A 10,039-nucleotide genomic window follows, 5' to 3' on the forward strand; every position below is an offset into this window, starting at 1 on the left:
ATTACAGGCTTACTAGAAAGGAGCTCAGAAATGGACTGAGGAGAGCCAGGAGGGGGCATGAGAAAGACTTGGCAGGGAGGATTAGGGAGAACCCAAAGGCATTTTACTCATATGTGAGGAATAAGAGAATGATCAGGGAGAAGGTAGGGCTGATCAGGGATAGCGGAGGGAACCTCTGCATGGAGTCTGAGCAGATAGGGGAGGCCCTAAATGAGTTTTTTGCTTCGGTTTTCACTAAGGAAAGGGATCTTGTTGTGAATGAGAAGCTGGGATACGGACTTGAACAGAGCAAGGTTGATGAAGTTGATGTGTTGGAAATTCTGGCGAACATTAAGATTGATAAGTCCTCAGGGCCAGACCAGATTTATCCTAGGTTACTCCAGGAAGCGAGAAAGGAGGTCACTAAGCCGCTGGTGAAAGTCTTTGCTTCCTTACTCTCCACGGGAGTCATACCGGAGAATTGGAAGGAGGCGAATGTCGTTCCTCTTTTCAAAAAAGGTAATAGGGAAATTCCTGGCAATTACAGACCAGTCAGTTCTATGTCTGTGGTCAGCAAAGTTTTGGAAAGAATTCGGAGTGATAGATTTATGACTATTTGGAAAAGCATAGTGTGATTAAGGGCAGCATCCTGGTAAACCTTCTTTGCACCCTCTCCAAACCCTCTGTATCTTTCCTATAGTAGGGGCAACAAGAACTGGACACAATATTCCAAGTGTGGTCAGCATGGTTTTGTGAGGGGCAGGTCGTGCCTAACTAATCTTATTGAGCTCTTTGAAGAGGTGACAAGGCAGGTGGATGAAAGTCGAGCAGTAGATGTGGTGTTTATGGACTTCAGCAAGGCATTTGGTGACTTTCCCTGTAATAGGCTCGTTCATAAAGTCAGGAGGTATGGGATACAGGGAGTTTTGGCTATCTGGATTCAGAATTGGCTAGCTGACAGAAGGCAGAGAGTGGTTGTAGATGTAAAGTATTCTGCCTAGAGGTCAGTGTTGAGTGGTGTCCCGCAGGACTCTGTTCTTGGGCCTCTGCTCTTCGTAGTTTTGATAAATGACTTGGATGAGGAGATTGAGGGGTGGGTTAGTAAATTTGCAGATGACACAAAGTTTGGAGGTGCTGTTGATAGTTTCAAGGATTATTGCAGACTGCAGCATGACATAGGATGCTTAGCTGGGCTGTTAAATAGCAGATGGAGTTCAACCTGGATAAATGTGAAGTGATGCATTTGGAAGGTTGAACTCAAATGCTGAATATAGGATTGAAGACAGGATTCTTGGCAGTGTGGAGGAACAGAGGGATCTGGGTGTTCAAGTACACAGATCCCTCAAAGTTGCCACCCAAGCGGATAGGGTTGTTAAGAAAGCATATGGTGTTTTGGCTTTCGTTAACAGGGGGATCGAGTTTGAACCGTGAGGTTTTGCTAGAGATCTACAAGTCCCTGGTGAAACCACACTTGGAATATTGTGTCCAGTTCTGGTTGCCCTTCTATAGGAAAGATACAGAAGGGTTTGGAGAAGGTGCAAAGAAGGTTTACCTGGATGCTTGCCTTATGAAGAGAGGTTGACTAAGCTCGGACTTTTCTCTCTGCAGAGAAGGAGGAAGAGAGGTGACCTGATCGAGGTATACAAGGTAATGAGAGGCATGGATAGAGTCAATAGCCAGAGACTTTCCCCCAGGGCAGGATTGACTGGGACGAGGGGGTCATAGTTTTAAGATATTAGGAGGAACGTATAGAGGAGACATTAGAGGTAGATTCTTTATGCAGAGTTGTGAATGCATGGAATGCATTGCCAGCTGTGGTGGTGGAAGCAGAGTCATTAGGGACATTTAAGTGCCTGCTGGACATGCACACGGACAGCAGTGAATCGAGGGGTGTGTAGGTTAGGTTATTTTATTTTACATTAGGATTAATCCTCAGCACATCGTAGGCTGAAGGGTCTGTCCTGTACTGTACTTTTCTATGTTCTATTCACCTCCATATTCCCTACCAAGTTTGCATATGGTTCAAGTAATAATCTGGTTATTAAGGGTTAAATTTTCCTAGCCTTTGGAAGGCAGGTTGAAGGTAGTAGCAGTGGGATGGCTGGGAAAGTATCAGTGAGGTGCAGCAAACAAAAGTCTGAAGCATTTTCACCACTGAGGTTGTGTTGGCTATATACACCAGCGTGGCCAATTTATATATTTAAGACACCAGTCAAGGACAATGGTACCAGCTTGCAGTATTTTTCCAGAGGTGAAAATGCCACCCTGCCATGTATGAAGACTGCCTCCCTGAAGTGGATCAGGGCGCAATCTGGGATAGAGGCACCATCCCTCAAAACCTGGCTCCCAAACACCCAACCCTGTGATTAATCCACTCCCAAAGTGCTGGTACTGGTGTTGGCAAGTGGAGTCTCGGGACTCTCATTATACTATTGTCCACAGGAAGGTTGCTCAATGTCTCTGGAGATCCCCTTATTTTTTTCAGTTCTTAGGTCTCGATACTGTCCAAATAGGATTGTTTTACTACTATTTCCAATTGTTGTTTCCCCTTGCAATTGAATTATCTGCCTACCTCTCTAATATTGCTTTAGATCAAATGTGTTTTAGAAGTACTGGCAACATGCCAGCAAGCGTACATTTGACATTGTTGATGCTACTTGCAGAAATTTAAGATGGAGAGGACATCTGCAAATATACTTTCCTAGGTCAGTCTCATTGGCCACAAACTGCCACATATATTACAGTGCAAGCACACAACCTGCCCAGTTATTTGGTTGAGTGACGTATCTATTCACATTACATTCCCTTAAAACCTCACCTAATTCACAAATGCCTTTTATGATGGTTGTGTTAGAGCCAACTGCATGCATACAAAGGAGGATAATAAAAGCTTTTTTAGGTATTTGAAAGGGAAAAAAATTGTTAAGACTAAAATTGGGCCCTTGAAGACAGAAACAGGGGAATATAATTACAGGGAACAAAGAAATGGCAGAAGAGTTGAATTGGTACTTCAGATCTGTGTTCACTAGGGAAGACACAAGCAATCTCCCTGAGGTAACAATGGCTGAAGGACCTAACTTAAGGGAATTTATATTTGCCAGGAATTGGTGCTGGAGAGACTGTTACGTCTGAAGGCTGATAAGTCTCCGGGGCCTGATGGTCTACATCCCAGGGTACTGAAGGAGGTGGCTCAGGAAATGGCTCAGGAAATCATGGATGCTTATTTTCCAGAGTTCGATGGATTCAGGATCCGTTCCTGCGGATTGAAGGGTGGCTAATGTTGTACCACTTTTTAAGAAAGGTGGGAGAGAGAAAGCAGGAAACTATAGACCAGTTAGTCTGACCTCAGTGGAGGGAAAGATGCTGGAGTCTATTATAAAGGATGAAATTACGACACATCTGGATAGCAGTAACAGGAAAGGTCAGAGTCAGCATGGATTTATGAAGGGGAAATCATGCTTGACTAATCTTCTGGAATTTTTTGAGTATGTAACTCTGAAGATGGACAAGGGAGATCCAGTGGATGTAGTGTACCTGGACTTTCAGAAAGCCTTTGATAAAGTCCCACATAGGTTAGTGAGCAAAATTAGGGCACATGGTATTGGAGGCAGAGTACTGACTTGGATTGAAAATTGGTTGGCTGACAGGAAACAAAGAGTAGTGATAAACAGCTCCCTTTCGGAATAGCAGGCGGTGACCAGTGGGGTACTGCAGGTATTAGTGCTGGGACTGCAGCTTTTTACAATATATATTAATCATATAGAAGATGGTATTAATAGTAACATTAGCAAATTTGCTGATGATACAAAGCTGGGTGGCAGGGTGAAATGTGAGGAGGATGTTAGGAGATTACAGGGTGACCTGGACAGGTTAGGTGAGTGGACAGATGCATGGCAGATGCAGTTTAATGTGGATTAATGGTTATCCACTTTGGTGGCAAGAACAGGAAGGCAGAATACTACCTAAATGGAGTCAAGTTAGGTAAAGGGGCAATACAAAGAGATATGGGTGTTCTTGTACACCAGTCAATGAAGGTAAGCATGCAGGTAGTGAAGAAGGCTAATAGCATGCTGGCCTTCATAACAAGAGGGATTGAGTATAGAAGCAAAGAGGTTCTTCTGCAGCTGTACAGGGCCCTGGTGAGACCGCACCTGGAATATTGTGTACAGTTCTGGTCTCCAAATTTTAGGAAAGACATTCTGGCTATTGAGGGAGTGCAGCGTAGGTTCACGAGGTCAATTCCTGGAATGGCGGGACTATCTTATGTTGAAAGATTGGAGTGACTGGGCTTGTATGCCATTGAGTTTAGAAGACTGAGAGGGGATCTGACTGAGACGTATAAGATTATTAAAGGATTGGACACTCTGGCAGCAGGAAGCATGTTTCCATTGGTGGGTGAGTCCCGAACCAGAGGACACAGCTTAAAAATAAGGGGTAGGCCATTTAGGACAGAGATGAGAAGAAACTTCTTCACCCAGAGAGTGGTGGGTGTGTGGAATGCTCTGCCCCAGAAGGCAGTGGAGCCCCAGTCTCTAGATTCGTTTAAAAAAGAATTGGATAGAGCTCTCAAGGATAGTGGAATCAAGGGTTATGGAAATAAGGCAGGAACAGGATCCTGATTAAGGATGATCAGAATGAATGGTGGTGCAGGCTCAAAGGGCAGAATGGCCTACTCCTGCACCTATTGTCTGATCGCTTTTTTTCTTGCTTGATATGCTTTTTAATGACATCTCTGTGAAGTTTCTTGGGATTTTTCAGGAGGTGTAAAGGGATATAAAGTTGTGGCTGTTTGTTTGTGAAAGGGCTTGATTTTTTTTCATTGGTTGAGTCACCTGGTGGATAGTCTGTGGAGAGACAGTTTGCTTTTCTTTCACATTTCATTTGTGAGAATGAAAAATGTGCTATTTACAGTCATGTCGTTGACATTTCAAAATAATCATACCCTTAACTGAAACCAGTAAAGAATATTAAATAATCCTCTTAATATTTGTTTTTGCACTATAGGAGGTTTTGGAGTTTAATTTCTGCTCATTTTAAAAAAAACTTCAATGTGACTTCACTGGTGCAACTGTAACATAATTCTCCTTGGGAATGTTCACTCCATTTATGATGGTCTGATAGTTACATGGTCAATATTGATTGATTTGATTAAAAGATTTTTTAGTCCAGATACTGTGGTGATTTTGAACTCCTATTTTCACGTAACCAATAATATAATCATCATGCTACCAAACCTGCGTGCTGTAAGAACAGGATGTTTATAGCTCAGTTGGAAATAATTTGGCCACTGTATCTGCCAGATCTTAAACCCCCCAAACGTCGCATCCAGCCTGAGATGAAATAATTACTCTTTGGTTTTTAAAAATATTTTAATATCAACATGCATCTGAAGTGGGTTTGGGTTCACTGCAACAAACATGAAGGGCTGAGGATGCTGGAAAGAGAAAAACAAATAACTGATGAAACTTAACAGGTTTGGTAGCACCTGACGGAGGAGAAAGCAGAGGTAACATTTCGCGTTCAGTTTCCTCCAGCTATTTCTGTTTTTGTGTGGGTTCACAGTGCACAGATTTTGGTTTGTTGCAAATACAAGGCGGGCTCATTTCTAGCTGTGGGCCGTGTGCACCCTCTAGTGGTTATGCCGACTCTCTAGCAAAAGCATCGGTTCTGCACCAGTAATGCTTGCACTTACTTACATTGAAGGGGTTTCAGAATATTCAGTAGTCGTTACCATACCGTGCATGAGAAAAGTTAGACCAGGACAGACTCCTCTTTTAATGCTAACAGGATTAAAGCTCCAAAGCCTTTCAGGTAAGCGGGTGGTTTAAGTGGGTTGGGGAACCGTCAGATCAAGTTATTAAAGAATATAACAAGTCCTCTCCCTCCCCCACAGCTCTGCGTCTGCGACTTGTGGCAGTGACCCAGCTACAGAAATCAGCTTATCAGAAAGTGAAACTTCCCTGCCAATTTTCTCGCATGCTCCGTGCCTCAGGACCTGAGTGTGGGCGAACTATCAATGACCTAGCCGATTTGGCCAATGTCACGGCTGATCTGATAATCCTGAACTCTCTTTCCTGCTTTTTTTCCAATTACCTCTCATTCCCTTGCTGATTAAAAGAATCTATCTCTGCCTCAGTAGCCCTCTGGTAAAGAATTCCCCAGATTTACTAAACTCCGAGAAGAAATTACTCATCTTTATAAACCTGTAACCCTTTGTGAGATTATGTCCTCTGGTCCTAGACTCCCCTACAGGGAGAGAAATAATATTTCCAAATCCCGCTGGTCACATCCTGTTTTACTTGTATGTTTCAACAAGGTTGCCTCACATCCTTCTAGATTCCAGTAAGTACATGCCCAACCTACTCAATTTCTCCTTGTATGACCACCATCCTGGTATCAGTATTCTCTGGACTGCCTCCAAGCCCAGTATCTTATAAAAGAGGTCCTAAAGTATTCCAGCTGTGGGCTAACGAGTACCTTCTTAAGTAAAAAAGGAGGTTTTTTTTCTACAACTACATTCCATTTGAAATACAGGCTAACAGCAGAGGAAAATCACACATACAGTGTTTTCAAAAAGAATGGGTACCCAATGAACACAGTCCACTGATTTCTCAGTGATAAACTCAAACAAGCAGACAAAATGTGTCCAGAATCCCTAGCCACTCTCCCTTACATCAAAGACATCTTAGAAATGACTGCCAGACTACTTAGCCCCCTTGGCATCATGGTAGCCTACAAACTCATCAACACACTAAAACAGCAGCTAATGAACGTACAAGATCCTATACAGACAACAAGCAAAACTAATATCATTTACAAAATACCTTGCAAGAACTGTAACAAACACTACATTGGACAAACAGGCAGAAAACTAGCCACCGGGATACATGAACATCAACTAGCCACAAAAAGCCACGACCCACTCTCACTAGTATCCTTATGTACAGATGTGGAAGAACATCACTTTGACTTGGACAACACATCCAAAGGTCTTGATTAATCTTGACAAACAAATGAACAAAATTAGTCTTGAATAACTGATCAAAGTTAGGGATGAGAGGCCCAAGTAAAGAAAACCTCCCTGTGCCTACACTTAAAGGGGAACCCACCTTCCACATCAGGTATTCCCCCAAGACCCCCCATAGGCATCGCCTCCAACTTTGAAAAATTGATCTTGTAACCTGAGAAAGAACAAAATGAATTAATACAGGGTATCAAACAGGGCACCGAGACCAGCGAGTTCAAGAGAAAAATAAGAACGTCATCTGCATATAATGTAATCTTATGCACCTTCGAGCCCATCTTTGGTGCAGCTATATTAGGGCCCTCATGAATGGCCTCCACCAACAGCTCAACCACTAATGTGAAAAGCAAAAGGTGAAAGGGGACAGCCTTGCCGATTGCCCCTACCAATGCTAAAATTGTTAGACCTTATACATTGGTGAGAACTGACGCCAAAGTATTACCATGAAGGACCCTTACCCATCGAGTAAATGTTTCACCCAAGCCAAACCGCTTTCGGGTATAAAAAAAATAGTCATTCCACCCAATCAAATGCATCTAAAGAGACCACCAATCCTTGAACCAGTCACTGCTGGCACACTTGAATCATGCTAAGCAACCTAACATTATTAGAGGATTTTTAAAATCCTTTCGGCTCAACAATCCCCCACCAACCCTCTGAAGACTAACCTACCCAGAACCATTCCCCTACTATCCTATATTTACTCCTGACTAATGCACCTAACCTACACATACCTGAACGCTATGGGCAATTTAGTATTGCCAATTCACCTAACCTGCACATCTTTGGACTGTGGGATGGAACTGGAGCACTTGGAGGAAACTCGGACACGGGGAGAATGTGCAAACTCCACACACAGTCAGCAGAGGCTGGAATTGAACCCAAGTCCCTAGCGCTGTGAGGCAGCAGTGCTAACCACTGAACCACTGCTTGTCTGCAACCCTCTATAAAGCCAGTCTGACCTTCTTTACCAATAGAGGGCAACACACTTTCCAATCTCAATGCCAAAGTCTTAGACAAAATTTTATAATCAGAATTTATGAGCGAGATAGGTCTATAAGAAGCACAATCCTCCGGGGCCTTCCCTTTCTTGAGGATAAGAGAGATATTAGCTTCTCTCAAGGATGGCGGGAGGCAGTCACGGCTATATGAGTAGTTATACAGGTCTAGCATCAGTCCTGACAGTATGTTTACAAATCCTTTCTAAAACTCACTGGGAAGACCATCAGGGCCAGGTGTCTTTCCACTCTGAAGTTGAATCACTGCCTCCTATATCTCTTGTGCTGTTAATGGAGCACTAAGGAGAAATGCCTGCTCAGCAGACACCCCCGGAAGATCCAAGTTCCTGAAAAAAAGACTCAATTTTATCCCATCTATCTTTAATATTCAGACTGATACAGTTCAGAATAGAACCTCCGAAACACTTGTTTGTAATGCTAAAAAGAACAATGCAGAGTCCCTTGCCCTTCCCTGATAGAAGCAATAGATTGAGAGGCATTCTTCTTCCGAACCAGATATGCCAAATATTTACCCAGCTTTGCAAAGGAAAGTTCCTTCCTGGCTGTATGCATTAGCATGGAGTTTAAAGTGGATCAAAGGGCTGTGAACCACTGCAGCTTAGTCACTGATTGCCTTCTGTAATATGCCGTCTCAGCTGCCTCCATTCGTGCCTCGAGCAGGCAAGCTACCCTTCCGTTGCTTCTGACTGGCCAAGAATGCTAGAGGGATGATCATCTCATCGGCCTTAGCAGGCTCCCAAAGAATGGACGGATTACAAGCTGTACCCGAGTTGGTGGCCAAAAATACTTCAAATTCCCTAGAAAAGTACTCACCGAACGTGCTGTCCTTGAGGACAAAGGGAGCCCTTCACCAGTACCGTGAGCTCATTGCATTCCCCTTAATCTCGACCACTAAATATACTGTTGCGTGATCAGGGATGGTAATATTTCCAACGGAACAAAATACCATCAAATCTAGGAGAGCCGCAGGAGTTAGGGGGGAAAAAAAAACAATCCTTGTGGCATTTACGGGGATTGGAAAAGAATAAAAAGTCCCTGCTTGTAAGGTGGAAACATCTCCAAAAGTCTACCAACCCCAGTTCCACACATAGATCACCCAACTGTCTAAATTGTGGAGAAAGCTTTGGGGGGCCTTTCGGCCTTCTGTCCTGCACAGGATCCATAAGGCAATTAAAGTCCGCCCCCCTTAATAATATCCCGCAATGCAAAGGCTATCAGCTTAGTTGTGCATCAATCAGAAATTTAAGAGGTTGGGTCAGAGGACATTCAAAAGACCATATTCCTCGCCATGTATTTGTACCTCAAGGATAACAAACCAACCATAATCATCTTTAACACAATCTATTAAATTAAATGGAAGAATCTTCCCGACGAGTATAGCCCCCCCTCCCCCCAGTGTTAAAGGACAAGAAAAACACCTGATCAAACCCACCCTGCTGTAACTTCAAGTGTTCCTTGTCATTAAGGAGAGTCTCCTGCAACAGGGTAACTTCCATGCATTCCTTTTTAAGGCTTGACAACACTTTTCCCTTTTAACTGGCGAATCGATTCTTGTAATATTTCAGGTGCACCATTTAAGAACACTGCTAGCCATGATCCTTTACAACCACCTTTGACCTGCCAAGAGGAAGAAGTCAACTTATAGCACGCTGGGCATTTACAAAAGACCGAAGTCTATTTATGAAAAACCAGAGCACTAAACTGGGCGGCATGGTGGCACAGTGGTTAGCACTGCTGCCTCACAGCGCCTGAGACCCGGGTTCAATTCCCGACTCAAGCGACTGACTGTGTGGAGTTTGCACGTTCTCCCCGTGTCTGCGTGGGTTTCCTCCGGGTGCTCCGGTTTCCTCCCACACTCCAAAAGATGTGCAGGTCAGGTGAATCGGCTATGCTAAATTGCCCGTAGTGTTAGGTAAGGGGTAAATGTAGGGGTATGGGTGGGTTGCGCTTCGGCGGGTCGGTATGGACTTGTTGGGCCAAAGGGCCTGTTTCCACACTGTAATCTAATCTAATCTAA

The sequence above is a fragment of the Chiloscyllium plagiosum genome, chromosome 5, assembly GCF_004010195.1.
Source record: "Chiloscyllium plagiosum isolate BGI_BamShark_2017 chromosome 5, ASM401019v2, whole genome shotgun sequence".
Lineage (NCBI taxonomy): Eukaryota > Metazoa > Chordata > Chondrichthyes > Orectolobiformes > Hemiscylliidae > Chiloscyllium > Chiloscyllium plagiosum.